General features: G+C 42.9%; 1 protein-coding gene across 2 annotated transcripts in view; it reads right to left on the minus strand.

Moving 5' to 3' along the window:
• IL13RA1 (interleukin 13 receptor subunit alpha 1) overlaps window positions 1–16235 on the minus strand; it is a 332178-nt gene that overhangs the window by 219110 nt on the left and 96833 nt on the right. The window lies entirely within an intron of this gene.

A 16235-nucleotide genomic window follows, 5' to 3' on the forward strand; every position in this document is an offset into this window, starting at 1 on the left:
GACAGAGGTTTGGGTACGCTAGGTGGGTGCTGTGGTGTTGGTTCTTGATTGGGGAGGCTCTGTGGTGGTCTGTGAGTGGGCTTGGGTGACCAGCTGACCAGTGGTCCCTGATGGACTAGGTAGGCCGGCAAGATCCAGAAGTCCAGAGTTACTGTCATCACTGTGGGCCTCTTCTTCTGGGGGACTGGATAGTGGTGGCACCTCATCTCCACTGACACTGGGTGGGGTACCTTTGGGGATGTAAACGAGGTATTATGCCTCAAGTGTATGACATTTGTACTTCCCTAGCTTCCCCTCTATAGTTGGTGTTACCCTGCCAGATTTTGCTTGTGTATGATGTATTGTGGGATTTTTAGTTTCCCTATTTTGTGCATGCTTTAGTGACGGATGTCCATGTAGGGCTGGGAGGGGTGTCCATACATTGGTATGGCATGTTGGGCTTGACATTGGGGTTAGTGAGATATGTAGGTGCAGTGTGTGGGATGGAGTGGAGTGATGGGAGCGAGGGTGTTGGTGTGAGATGGCATGCAGGTATTGGGGGGGTGAGAGGTAGCAAATATTGACTTACCAGTGCCCAGTCATCCAGCTACTCCAGGGAGTCCCGAGGATGCAGTATTGCCAGTACCTGCTCTTCCTATGCTGCGAGCTGTGGAGAGGCGGTTGGGGTCCACCGCCAGTCCTCTGCATGGCGAGCTGGTGCCTTTCTGCAATGGAGCAAACCTTCCCCCGTAGGCCGTTCCTGATGTCTCTTGTTCTTGGGTGCTGTCCCACGGCATTGACCCTGCCCACGATTCTCCACCATAGCTCCATCTTCCTTGCAATGGAAATCTGCTGTACCTGTGCTCCAAAGAGCTGTGGCTCTACCCTGAAATTCCCTCCAGCATGACCCTTAACTCCTCCTCAGTGAAACAGAGGTGCCTTTGTGGTGCCATGGGTGTTGTGTGATGAGTGTTGGTGAGGGTGTGTGATGTTGAGTGCGTTAGGGGTGTATGGGTGTAAGTGGGGTGTGTCTAGTAGTCTCTGTGCTCTTCTTCGCAGTCTCCTGGTGGCAACTGGTGTTCGTAAGGGGTTGTGGGCAATGTGGGTGGGTGTTTTATAGTGGTGTGAGTGTGGTGTGTGTATGGGTGTCAGGTGTGTGTCTTTAGTATTGGCTAATGTAGTAGTGTTTTGTATGTGGGTGTCCATTCTGAGCACCGTGGTGATTCGTGGGTCATAATGTGATGGGCGTGGTTTTGTTGGCCTGACGGTATGGGTTTTGGGACTGCCACTTTATCACTGACTTTTGGTCTGGCGGATTTGTGTATTTGCCAGTATTCTGTCGGATTGGTGTTTGTGTGTCATAATATGGTGAACGGATATCTGCAACTGCAGCAGTATATTGGCAGCCGTCAGCGTGGCGGTAAGCGTGATTTATCGTTAATGTCATAATGAGGGCCATAGTCTTTAATATAACTGACCGGCTCGTCAGACGAATATTAATTGTGTGTTTTTATTTTTATTTTTAATGACTAATTGACCAGGGTGCAATATTTCCTCAAATCTTTTAGCTTTGCAGGTTCATGAAACTTGATCCATTGCTTCTCTTCTGCTTCTTTTTTGATCTCCCTGAGCAGGTTTTAATTTCTATTATTTCCTTCTTTAATAATATATGGCCATTGCTTCACTTCATGAGCTCTCATTGGGTTATTAAGTATGTTTTTTAAGGAACAGATTTCTTTCCCTTTGCTTTGAAATGATATAAGTTGCTGTCCCGGTGGAAGAAGCAACCCATTTGGGTTAGCGTCCCTAATAATGTTGTTAAAAGCTTTGCCCGTGCCAGTAGCATTATTTCCCACTGAAGTATGCCCTTCTATGCATAATTTCATTAGCCCAAGTCAGATGTTCAGATTTAGATCTCAGTGGACCGGCTACTCTGCCACAGCAGAGAGAGATATCCCACCTGCTGAATTATAAATTCTATTATATCCTAAATGATTTATATTTCAGTGGATGGGATATCTGTCACCGTTGTGACAGAATAATCCATCCGCCGAGATCCAAAACAGGCCCTCAGTGATTTGTCATTTGATATTTCTACTGGGCTCAATTTCGGCCGCGGAGCTTATTAACTTTTGGCAGAGAATAAGGTGATGTTCTGACATGCTTGATCGCTTTTAAGAGTGGGGATTATCTTGAACTCAGTGTTTCAATGGAAGTCTATAATGGACTACATGTAGCCCGAAGTTATACACCACTGAGGAGAAATATGGGTGTAAATGGCCAATTACCTTCCAGAAATCAGGTGTTTAAGAAGTGTAGGCTATGGTTTGTTAGTGTACTCATCAATGCTTCACCTTTATTGTCTCTGGCCTGATATTTATTTACTTTTGGAGAGATTTTCCAGAAAAAATCAAGGTTGTGCCAATTCAATTTGGAATCAATGGATTACAATTTTGAATTAGAGTCATCTGTGAGAAATCACATTGCATCGGGGTGATTTACCATTGTATTTCGCAGCATGGCCAGCAAGGTTGCAGTTGCATTCTTTTTTAGGTCAAGCCTACCAGACAGTGCAGCTGTCTGATTTGCTGAAGACATCTTAGGGACATTCATAAAGCTAACCTAGGATTTCATTCTGCCCATTGCTTGGCATTGGCTTTGTAACTCACATTTTCTTGCTTTTGATTTGCTGCCTTTGTTTGTTTTAGGCTGTCCATCTTGAGCTCATACCTTCCCTTGTCCAAACCTTAATTACAGTATCCTTCCGAGTGATCCCTTTCTGTAAGCAGGCATGTAAATTATGTTCGTATGTTCTCATATTTGCTGTGCATTCAAAGATCAAGGACAAATGTCAGGCTGGTCTTCTGATGGAACTTTTTTACTTTTCTGGCTCTGACTTCAAAGTGAGAGGATTTTTCTAACAATCTAGCTGGATACTGGGGGTAGAAAAGGGTTCTTTTTTTTAGCACACAACAACATTTAAAAGAATAGTGTAACTATTTCAGAATATATCAGAATTAGGAACACAAATGAAACCCATTTTTTGTTATTTCTGAAGAGTGTTGGAAAGAAATAATTGAATATGAAGAAAACAAATCATTACACTACGTGATGCAACTTCCTCACACTATCATCTGTGCACCATATAGTTTTATTGGTAAAACTGTATGTTTGTGCAAATGTAATGGTCATTTCAATTGAAAATGTGTTGTCTGATTGCAGTGTGCTACCGCACCATGAATACGCCACTGTACACTACTCTACTCTGAACCACTCTACACCACTGTATTCTACTCTGCACCCCTCCGCTTAACACCATTCCATGCCACTGCATCTGCACCACTCTGCTCTACATCACTGCACTCCACGCCATTTCAAGCTATGCCTCTCTACTATACCCTGTACCACTCTACTCTGTACCAATGCACTCCTTGCCACTTTATTTTACACTACTGCACTGCTCACCACTGCACTCTACACCAATCCAGTCTAGGCCACACCAATCCACTCTGCGCAAATCCACTCTACACCACTGTACTCTATGCCACTATGCACTCTATGTCAATACACTCTACGACAATACACTTTACTATGCAACACTTAACTCCATGCACCTGCATCTACACCAATCCACTGTACATCACTCTACTTGACACCACTGTACTCAATGCCACTGTGCTCTACACCGGTTTACTCTACGCCATTACACTCTATGCCACTATGCAACTGCACTCTACCCTACACCACTCCACACTACACCACTTCATTCTACTCTGAAACAATCTACTAAATGCCACTACACTCTACTCCAGCCTGTGCCACTCCACTATGCCACCACACTCTACACCACTCTACTCAAGTGCTGCACTCTACACTAATGCACTCTACACAACTGCACTCTGCACCACTGCACTCTATTCCACGCTACTCCACAGTACACCACTTCACTCTGACACTCTACTCTGCAACATTGCACTCTCCACCACTGAAATCCATGCCACCCTACTCGGCAGTACTCCACTGTACGCCACTGCACTTTATGTCACTGTACTCTACAGCACTATACTTTACTCTGCACCAGTCTATGCTACTGTACTCTGAACCACTGCAATCTATGCCACTCATTGCTTCTGTGGGCCACTGCCCTCTTCATCACTCAACTCTATTCCCCTCCATTATGCACCACTCTATTCTATGCCACTACACTACACCACAGCACTCTACTCTATGCCACTACACTCTGTGCCACTCTTCTCTGCACCACTCTACTCTGTCCTGCATGACGGCACACTACTATGCCCCACTCTAATCTAGGCCACTGCATTCATTGTATGCCACTGAATTCAATGCCTCTGTACTCAATGCCGCTGCACTCTACACCACCATAATATGCAACACTCAACACAAATGCACTCTACACCAGTCTACTCTACTTTAGGTCACGCCAGTGTATGCCACCCTACGCGACTCCTATGCCACTCCAATAAAAGATACTTTCTGCCACTCCACAACACTATACTCCACTCTTCACCAGTCTACTTTACAACACTCTTGCCTATGCTACTAACTTTTAGCCATGCTGATCATCAGTCAATCTGAAGTAAAACATGGCTAAAGCACAATGGCAAAGCCAATAGCTCTTGCATAGGTGAAACCTGTTGCCGTTGCCAATGCTGGTCTTTAAAGGATTTAGATTTGAATATAGATTTCTGATTATTAGTGGCTTAGTATTTTGCTGTCTATCTAAGCCGACCTTGATTTTCCAAGAAGGACATATTAATTCTCAGAATGCGTCACTCAATCTGTCACTATTGAATTATGAGGATAAGTTGCAACCCCATGGGAAACAGGGTCAAGACTGATTTGCACATTGCTGGGTCCAAACTGGGGTGGCATGGTGAGCAAACGAACAATGGGTTAAACTCAGATCTGTGACTGGGGGTGAGTGTTTCAGACGTTTCCGCACTCTGTCTATCATCTTTGCCCAGACGCGAGTCCTTTGCTCACTGTGCCACTGGATTCAAGCTAGCCTGGGCCTTCTTGGTATGTTGTATTGTCAGTGCATATATAATTTTATGGATACAATTATGGAATAATATTCAGTGTGTCAAATTGCCTAAATTAATACCTATCAAAAAGCAGAAAGTGGAAAAAAAACAGATTTGTATTAAAAGCTACCCAGAATAGCAGTGCGCACTATCTCTTTTTTTCTTTTCTTCATTAATCAGGACTTTTGTGGCAAGAATATTGAACAATGTTACATCAAGGGTCTCTGCCAATCAGACTACTAGCCTTTAACTGGGTTACAAGAACATGGCAACTGCCAAAAACCTGCAAATGCCCAATCAACCCAAGTTTATGTTACAACACCTCATGTCGAGGAGAGTATTTACTGTGTACCAAATTGTGGAGACTGAGAAATATCTTTCAGCGGGCCAGCCACTGCACAGCTACCAGCACATATTATCCAGGGCCTGTCATATCACGTGTGGCTTCAGATGTCATGCCCTCTGTTAGAAATTGGGTCTCTAGCTGGCAGAGGTATGCACCCAGCCCAAGTAGGGACTACAGTCCTAGTCCCCGTAAGCCACAGCACAACCTAAATTAGCCTGTGCTCACCCTCCTGTAGCTTGGCACAGAGCTGGCAGGCTTAACTTAAAAGGCAATGTGTAAAGTATGTGTGCAATAACAATTACAACACCACAAAAAGCAATCCACACCAGTTTAGGAAAAAAGATAGTAATTATCTGGATAAAAAAGGCCAAAATAACAAAAACCTAATAAGCACAAGTCAAAATATCACTTTTTAAAGGTTTAGCTAAGTCTTAATCCATAGGAATAAATGTTTACATCTTTTTATCACAAAGTACCTAGGATACATCAAAAATAACAATGCAGAGGAGATGAGGCATTGGAAAGTAAAAAGTGACGGTTTTCTGGCACGGCGGAGGTGATGCGTCAAACCTTTGCTCGAGTGCAAGGTGACGCATCGATTTCCGGGTGCACAGCCTTGGCTCCTTACTGCAGTGTGGGGATATTTTGACACCAAGAAACATTGTGTGGAAAAACAAATGTGCTGCAATGATGAAACAGGCGCTGCATCAATTTGGGAGGTGCTGAAGTGATTTTTCAGCTGCTAGACAGGTGCTGCGTTGATTTTGCCGGCGATGACTTTTTTCAGACAATACATTGATTTTTCGATGCAGTGGACTTTCTCTCTCTGGTGAAATCTTTGATGGCCCTGAGACTTCTTAACAAGAGGCAAGCTCAGCCAAGCCCTTGGAGATCACTGGGGGAAGATAGAGTCAGGTAGCAGCACGCAGCAGAGCAATAAGCAGGATAGCAGTCCTTTCCAGAAAAGGAGTCCAGATGAGTCCTTTGGGGATCATGGCAGTCCTTCTGACAGAGTCCAGGTGTAGGTCCAGAAGTGTCTGATTTGAGGGGGTGACAAACCCAAGATAAATGTGATATGCCTTTAAAGTGGAAGAGACTTCAAAGAGTGGTTTTGAAGTGCACTAGTTCCCTTTTCAGCCCTGTCCTGTCTGCCAGCAGATCTGTGCAGGCTGATCAGTCCTTTGTGTGAGGTCAGGCCACTACCCTTTGAGGTGTAAGTGAGAGCCCCTCCAACCTTCCTGCTCGGAAGACCCATCAGTATGCCGATGAATGTAGATGCATCCGAGTTTCCTGTGTTTGTGACTGTCTGGGTGAAATGCACAGAAGGAGCTGTCAACCAGCACAGACCAGACATGGATTAGAGATAGGCTATAAGGCACAGAGAGCAGTAAGTGCAGAGAAATGCCTACTTTCTAAAAGTGGCATTTCTAAAATAGTAATGGGAAATTCAACTTCACCGGTAAGCAAGATTTCTCAGTACCATTCTAACCATACCAAACATGACAATGCTACTCCTTTCAGATCAGACATTACCACTTAAAACAGTGGTCTCCAACATTTTAATGCTGCGCCCCCCCAGTTGAAAAATTAAATCACTACGCCCCCTTCAGAATTTTTCAAAATGTTTTAATAAAGTTGTCAATGTTTAAATATGTCTAGACCTATTTAAATATTGCAGTTGAGTACCGCTACCTTTTTAAATAATAAATGACATGCTTCTGCTTAAAACAATCGCCCGTTATCTTTATAATGCTTCTTTTGGCCAGAGACTGGCACACCCCGGGGACCACTTGAGGACCCCCTAGGGGGGCCCGCCCCCCAGTTTGAAGACCTCCGACTTAAAAGTAATAAGGCAATTTCCAATGCAGGCCTATGCAAGGATCAGGCTTCACTATAGTGAAAAATGACATGGGGAGTTTTTAACTACGAGATCATGTAAAACGTACCAGTACATGTCCTGCCTTTTACTTACATAGCACCTTGCCCAATGACCTAGCTAGGGCATACCTTAGGGGTAACATATGTGATAAAAAGGGGATTGTGACGGGCTGGACTCTGCTCGCCCACACTCCGCTCCTGCTTGTGCTGACTTTGCCCCTGGTGCTCTGAGGCTCCCTGATCGTGATTGGTGGAAGAACCGGCAGTGGCGATGCGCTGACACTTCAAAACTACAGCGGCAGACTTTCATGGCGTTCAAAGCCTTGGAGGAACTCCCAGGAGAGGAGGGGAGCGCTGTGAATCCTTTCATGGAAGAAGAAACACACAGCAACCGAGACGTGAAGGTGAAGGACCAGGATCGGAAGTCGCCAAAGAGTAGGAGACGGCGGTCTCCTACAAGCCCTGAAGCTGCAGACGAAAGACGAGCGTCCGGAGAACCTGATCCAGGCAACCAGGGAGACGAGTGGCTGCTTCCCGCCACGCTTCAGGAGAAGCGTGGCCGTTCAGGTGCGTGGGACTACGTCCCTGAACGAGTGTGCGAGTGAGAGACAGAGGATACAAGGAGGGAGGTCGGAAAGTGTGGAACAGCGGGAGGGGAAGGAAAACAAAACGAGGACTCATAACCAATACGGAAACGGAGGAAAGGAGGGGGGGGGCTGGAACAGAGTAAACGGACAAATATAAGAGGAAAGGTGAGGAAAGGAACGATTATAATACGTACCCGAGTCCTTGTAGAAAATCCAAAACGAAGGCCAGCAAATCCATGTGTAGCTCCACATACTAGGAAAATAGAAAGGATAGAAGTAAAAACACTGAAGAAAGACAACATCTGTTAGTTATTACTAAACGATTGTAATAAGACGAACAGAGAGTCAGGGGGGAAAGAAAAGGATATAAAGACTAAACCGAGTTGGGTGGCATGTACACTTACCGCTGTCTCCTCTTCTCTCCACATGCACTTGCTGGGAATGACCTGTGAACCAAGGAGACAGAAACGAAGAGTGAAGATAGAATCTCAAGACAATCCCCACCCTCAAGTCATACAACCAAATACTCACCTGGTTTCTCCTACATCTTCAACGTTCAATAAACATAAACCTTTCTTCAGCTTACTGCGGTCTAGAAGGCTTTATATTCGACTACCCGCTCACAGGGATTTAATGGTTGGCAAGTAGTGTTAAATGCCGGGTCAAAATGGAAGTGAAACTGCTTACACAGGCCTTGCAATGGCAGTCTACTTATGTGGGTAGCACAATCAGTGCTGCAGGTCCACTTGTAGCATTTAGTTTACAGGCCCCGGTCACATGTATTGATCTTTACTAGGGATTTATAGGTAAATCAAATATGCCAATTGGGTAGGAGTCAATGTTACCACTTTAGCACTGGACAGCAGTGGTAAAGCGTGCAGAGTCCCAAAACCAGCAAAAACGAGATCAGAAAATTGGAGGGAGGGAGGCAAAAAGTTGGGGGAAGGCCACCATAAGGCTATCAGGTCTAACACCCTCCTTGCATTTTCCTGAAAGACACTCCCATGAATACTATTGCAAACCCTTACAAGAAAACATTATCAATGTTCCCTGCACATCACTAAATATAGTCAATGGGTGGACTGCAGATGGGTGGCATAAGTCAGATCAGTGCCTCCCAAGCCACTTTACAACCCACTAAACTTTGCCAAATGAACACCACTGGGCAAGACTAAATGAGGTCTAGGTGTTGGCTAAATGAAACTATGACAGGGAAAGATTAGATGAAGCTTGCACCTTTACTCCTGGAATCCAGAGGTGCAATGGAATCCAAGAATAGGAAGCTGTCTGGGCATTTGCAGTGGAAATATGAAAAACCATAGACATGTTATATGCAGCTAAGTTGGAGACCTTTTTTTAAAAAAAAGGAAATAAAGATTTTAATGGGTGGGATTTTTTTTTGTCTTTATTGAGGAAGAATAATTCAGTTAAATTATTCCATTACAGTACCTTTAATGTTCATGTCCGAAATTATCAGTTGCAAGTCCCATCAAGTCCCTTAAGTATTTGTAAATAATAATTTACAGACTTATTTGGGTATATCGTAATAAGGGTCTAAATTTAAATGGCATTTGGTTCTGCCAAATTATAAGCATCAATATATGGAACTATATCACTCTGTGAAAAAGGACAGGAATCGATGAAGAATATGAAAGAATAGGGTTTATCTTAGAAGTCATACATGCCAAAAACAAACCTGATCTATTACTGCATTTGGACAGCTGACATTTCTTTTAAAAACACTGCTATTATAACTAATCTAAAGCTCATGAAATGAAGTATATTTTCCAATTTGGGATGAAAACATAGTTTTAGCCATTTTTCTCACATTACTTTAAGCTCAAATTGTACTGAGCCTAGTCCCCTATGAGACTGTAGAATGGAGTTCAATATAATATTTTAAAAAACTAATTATTGAGGGAGATAATATAAATGTATAGCATGCCGAGAGAGCAGCTGAAAACCTGGATAGCCATTGATTCATGTGCACTGTTCAATAATGTCAGACAATTTGATTATTCCTCAATATATTATACTCTTTCTTGTGCATAACATGTCGTAGCTATTGTCAATGATGTTAAAGTTATGACAGTGGTCACGTCAGAAGAAATCACAGATGATCTTTGCTACATGTAAGAGAAATATACAATTCACTACACAATCAACGGTGCAGGGGTCTGCATCTGGGAGCTGTTTGTAACTCATTCACAGACACCAGGCAGTAGATCATGTTCCCCTCAAAGAACTTTTTAACCTTCGGATGAATTCAGAACAATGAAATGAAACCCTGGTGTCAATGGCTAGCAGCACTGGCTGCACTTCTACATTCAACTGACCACAAAAGCAAATGTAAGTTATAGATTGCCTTGAACTGCATTTACCATGATCCAGTGGTGAGGACTGGGGCAGACCCGCCACTCAACATTCAAACAATTTATAAACATGCTCCAGTGCCTTAAGGAAGCTGGTGAATGGTTTGCACCTGGGAATTCTTTGTCACTCATCCACAGACACAAGCAGTAGGACATTTTCCCCCCAGAGGACTCTTTCCCCTTCTGAGGAGTTGAGAAGAACAAAACATTGATATCAAGGGCTAAAAGCACTCAAGTGACCACAAGGAAAAAAAACTAAGTTATGGACTGACTTGAACTGCATTTACCATGATGCACTGGAACAGACCAGTGTGTGACTCTACCCCTTCATCAAAGGCTCTCATTTTAGCAAGGCTGAAAGAAGTAAAAGTTTATGATACTATGAGTTTTGCACAACATTGCAATTACCATATCAAAACCAGACTATATTTCGACTAACATATAAAAATTATTATTGATTAGAAATTGGAGAATATGGGAGATATCGATTTATAGGGAACGGCAGGAAGTACTGTAAAAGTGCTATTTTGTACAGAGGGTGAATATCATATTGCCGGGGTGTGCAACAAGGATACAACAATTGCTGTAGTAAATATTTCAACAGGAAAGGTGGTAATTTGGAATAGGAATATCTGAAACAGCTAATTAGATGTAGTTATATTAATAACTGTTAAGAAAGTTCAAAAGGCCTATATACTGGCAACCCTTATGTGAAATCTGATTAAAGAGAATCAAATAATGAATTCTGGTGAAGTCCTAATCTCTTTAGGGTGTCTATTGAAAATTAAATATGAGTAGTGAGTCCGGACCTTATTTATAACCTTGTGATTTGTTCTCTCATTGGCAATGGGGCAGAGATCATGAGCTCTGCACTTTGGAAGAGTACCTCTTCCCAGATGGGGGCCTCTGTGCTGTGAAAGGGGCTGCCACAATAGTACCTCCCCTCACATCTCTGAAGGTTTGTGAGCAGGCACCTTTTTTATAGCACCTGTTAAGCAAACGTTTTGTAAAGGTAAAGCAAACTCCAAAAGCAAGAGTTTTTTTCTCGAAATGAAAAGTAAAGGACCCCTACTCCCTGTGTATGTGGGCCATTTAAAATGTTCCCTGCCTGTTTTCACTAAGCTCTGCATTGCAGACCCAAGCAGGGAAAATTAGTTCCACTCTCATTAGCCTCTGTGGTCCTGCAGCAGACGACAGCAGGATCAGGGATTTACAATTGACAGAGCAACGCGGTCCACCAGTGGTAACCCAGCAGTCCATTGACTCAAAATAAATTGATAAATTATGGCTGTACCAATCCCGCTATGATGCATGTGTCAAACACATCAGTTCAATTCAGTGTTTATGATATACATTCATTATTTTATTTGTTTTGGTACCATATTTACCATTTGCATATTATATGTTGTTAAACTTCAAATGTTGACTCCTAAAAGGTCGGAGCGGCTCTACCGCAGTGGTGGAGCCAGCAGATAAAAATATAAAATGATAGCTTGCTATTGTTCTATTTTTCATCTGCTGCTCAGTCAGCAGGTGCCAGGAGGGGTGGGCCTGGCCACATGGAGGTGGGAGGGGGAGCAGGGGAGAGTGCACTAAGTGTGCATGTGTGTTTGGCCTGCCAAACACACATGCCAACTTAGGTTTCTCCAACCCGGCTGTATAAACAGCTGGGCTGGAGAAACACCACAGACCACCCAGTCACTGCCTCTCAGACCAATCCTGATGCTGCACACATGCTATGTTTAGCATGTAAGCAGTAGCAGGATTGCTGGGTATCCTGTGCTGGGACACCACAAGAGGAAAGAGGCAGCAGGAGAGAGCAACGGGTGGCGCAAGGTATGGTTTCTTTCTTTTTTTTTTTTTTTTAAATGTAGTTTCCCCAGTCTCCCGTCATCCCCCCTACGCTCCTCCTTGACATATGTGGCGGACGCCACTGCTAAAAGGTTTGAGGAGAATTTTAATGAATTATTCTCTCTAAATCAGTGGTCTCCAAACTTTCTCTAATAATAGCTACTTATATTGAATTAATATTACCCTGAGCTACTGTTACAACTGTTATACCAGTGAGCATATCAGACAAGATTACATTAGTGGCCACGGCATGCAAACTTATCAGCAGTGATCACCTTACTGACTCAGACAAGGTTGCCACCAGTAATGTAAAAATGCTTTGCCAATTTGGAATACCTCTACATGGGTAATATATAACTGCCATTGCTGCAATGCCCCTGGTACCAAGCTAAAAATATCATTAAGAAGTCACCCTAACGCCTCATGATTAATATCACAAATAACAGCTTTAAATATATTTCACAAAGTAAACCATTTTTTCCAAACATCAGCTTATGAGTTATGAAAATGCACACATTTTGTATCTTGGATACTTGTTTTTTAAATTTTGGCATACATATATTAACCCCTTAACTGCTGCCCTCCACCACTACCCCCCATGTCAAGCCCTTTTTTGGCTATTGGGGTAGTTTGCGCTTAGGCATTCATAACTTTTTGTTCACATTCACACCAAATTTGCACCCTTTTTTTTCCCCACACCCTAGGGATTCTAAAGGTACCCAGAGTTTGTGCATTCTACTGGAGGAGATCAAGAAATCAGCCAAATTACAGCAAAAGATTTCTATTTTTCAAGAAAATGGGAAAAAGTTCTGCAGAAGAAGGCTTCTGTTTTTTTTCTCTGAAAATGGCATCAACAAAGGGTTTGCGGTACTAATATCACTATCTTCCCAGCTTTCAGGAACAGGCAGACTTGAATCAGAGAACCACATTTCTCAACACAATTTGGGCATTTCACTGGAACATACCCCATTTTTACTATTTTTTGTGCTTTCAGATCCTTTCAGTTAGTGACCGAAATGGATGTGGAACCAATGCTAGAACCTTAACTGCTAAACATTTCTGAAAAGTAGACAAAATTCTGAATTCAGCAAGGGGTCATTTGTGTAGATCCTACAAAAAACAACAGCTGAAATAAATAAAAAAAATCGAAATTGAGGTTAAAAAACTGCCATTTTTCTCCATGTTCTACTCTGTAACTTTTTCCTGCAATGCCAGATTTTTTTAATCAATATACAGTTATGTCTGCTGGACTCTTCTGGTTGCGGGGGTATATAGTGCTTGTAGTTTCATCAAGAACCCTAGGTACCCAGAGTCAATAAATGAGCTGCACCTTGCAATGGGTTTTCAATCTATCCCAGGTATACAGCAATTAATTTGCTGGAATATAAAGTGTGAAAAATAGGTATCAAGAAAACCTTTGTATTTCCAAAATGGACACACGATAAGGTGTTGAGAAGCAGTGGTTATTTGCACACCTCTGAATTCCGGGGTGTCCATACTACCATATGAATTACAGGGCATTTCTCAAACAGACGTCTTTTTACACGCTGTGTTACATTTGGAAGGCAAAAAAGGAGAGAAAGACAAGGGGCAATATCACTTGTTCTTCTATTCTGTATTCCCCCAAGTCTCCCGATACAAATGGTACCTCACTTGCGTGGGTAGGCCTAATGCCCAGGACAGGAAATGCAACATGGACACATCACATTTTTACATTGAAATCTGACGTGTTATTTGGAAAGTGCCTAGCTGTGGATTTTGATCTGCATAGCTGTGGATTTTGATCTCTAGCTTAGCCGGCACCTAGAAAAACCTACCAAACCTGTGCATTTTTTAAAACTAGACACCTAGGGGAATCCAAGATGGGGTGACATGTGGGGCCCTTACCAGGTTCTGTTACCCAAAATCCTTTGCAAACCTCAATATTTGGCCAAAAAAACACTTTCCTCATTTTTTGGTGGCAGAAAGTTCTGGAATCTGAAAGGAGCCACAAATTTCCTTCCACACAGCGTTCACCGCCCCCTCCCCCCAAGTCTTCCGATAAAAAGGGTACCCCACTTGTGTGGGTAGGCCTAGTGCTCACGACAGGAAATGCCCAAAACACAATGTGAACACATCATATTTTCCCCGAAGAAAACAGAGCTGTTTTTTGCAAAGTACCTAGCTGTGGATTTTGGCTGCCAGCTCATCTGGCACATAAGGAAACCTACCAAACCGGTGCATGTTTGAGAACTAGACACCTAGGGGAATCCAATATGGTACTTGTGGGGCTCTCACCAGGTTCTGTTACCCAGAATCCTTTGCAACCCTCAATTTTGCCCCAAAAAACTTTTTTCCACACATTTCTGTGACAGAAAGTTCAGGAATTTGAGAGAAGCCACAAATGTCCTTCCACCCTGCATTCCCCCAGGTCTCCTGATAAAAATGGTACCTCACTTGTGTGGATAGGCCTAGTGCCCCAACAGGAAATGCCCCAAAACACAACGTGGACACATCACATTTTCACCAAAAAAAAATAACCTGTTCTTTGCAAAGTGCCTAGCTGTGGTATTTGGCCTATAACTCAGCCGGCACCTAGGCAAACCTAGCAAACCCATACATCTAGGGGAATTCAAATTGGGGTGACTTGTGGGGCTCTCACCAGATTCGGTTACCCAAAATCCTTTGCAAACCTCAATATTTGGCCCCAAAAAAATAAAAAAAAACACTTTCCTCACATTTCAGTGATAAATTTCTGAAATCTGACACATTTCCTTCCATCCAGCATTCCCCCACGTTTCATCGGAGGATTTGTTAACCCCCTCCCTGGTGTCGGCCATTGGTCGTGACCAACACCAGGAAACTAGTGTGGGTGTAAGTGAATGGCTGACGCCCGTACTGTAAGGGTTTATTTAACCAAGCCAATGTGACTAATTTAGGCTGGGGTACATACAAGAGAGTTACTTACAGACATCTGGAGAGCTACCAATAGCCCACGAGCTACTTGTTGGAGAAGTCTACTCTAAGCTGTATATTAAATAGTTCTTTAGTGGCCCCACTGCTACGGAAAAGTTGCATATGTAAGCCTTACATTCAGGGGACACTCAGAAATACTTATTTGTGACTGTCTTCCTCATTGATGTATTCCTGTGTGAGGGAGACATTATGTTTTGGGAAACCTCATGCAATGAATCCAGAAAGGCCATTTTCTGAAAGGTTTCCTTGTTGCTAAAACAAAAGGAAACATCTTGATGTTTAGGGTACCTCATGTAAGAAAGACATCACTTTGCCCGTCCAAAGTTGATACCTGTCACCAAACTAAAACCGGTGCTGCTTGAAAGTTAATTAATAAAGTAACTGCAATACAACACAGACGATCATTGATAAATTGACACGGTTCCACACTGTAATTTTCCTAAGCCGGCACAAGTAGCAATCTTAGATGTTAAATGAAATATGCATTGTTACTCCATTTTTAGCAGCTAACCAACATAAAAAATGTTTACGGGTTTCTGGTTAACATACATAAACGTGTGTAGATTAGCTCAAAATGAAATGTGTTGTAGGCATGTCTAACAATGCACATCATCACCTAGTTCAGTCTTTCCATGATGGGTGAGGCCTCTGTATCGGGGCACTGCGGCAAAGATTTAGCATCATATTTGAGAAGAAAAAACTTATTGTCAGAAAGGCCCCAAAATACAATGCTAAGCTACTAAACACAGTTACTATATTATGACCAGAAGAGATCCAACTAGCACAGTTGCTAAGCCTCTCAAAGTTCGATTACTGCAATACCACGCACATTAACAAAATGTAAATCTAGGAGTTATAAATCCTGCACACCTTGAAGCGTCTTCAGCTCTAAAAATATTAATACATAGCATGAGGCTTCGAATCACCTCAATGATAATAAATTGAGCAAACAGCAATAGATAAGCTCTTGTGCACTGTTCACAAATAGTTATTGGAAGAGGCTGAATTCATATTTAAGCTGTGAGCCTCACTGCTGTGTCTGCAGCGATTCAAAAGAAAGACAAAATGGAGGAACCAATATCAGTGCACTGAGGCCATCATTCGGGAACACAAGGGACTTGATTTTGCTGTTGAGGCAAACGCAGCTACCTGTTTAAAAACAACCTGGAAACCTTATGCGCAGGCACCGAACTGCTAATAGGAAGGGCTTGGGCGTACC

Source organism: Pleurodeles waltl, chromosome 2_1, assembly GCF_031143425.1.
Source record: "Pleurodeles waltl isolate 20211129_DDA chromosome 2_1, aPleWal1.hap1.20221129, whole genome shotgun sequence".
Classification (NCBI taxonomy): domain Eukaryota; kingdom Metazoa; phylum Chordata; class Amphibia; order Caudata; family Salamandridae; genus Pleurodeles; species Pleurodeles waltl.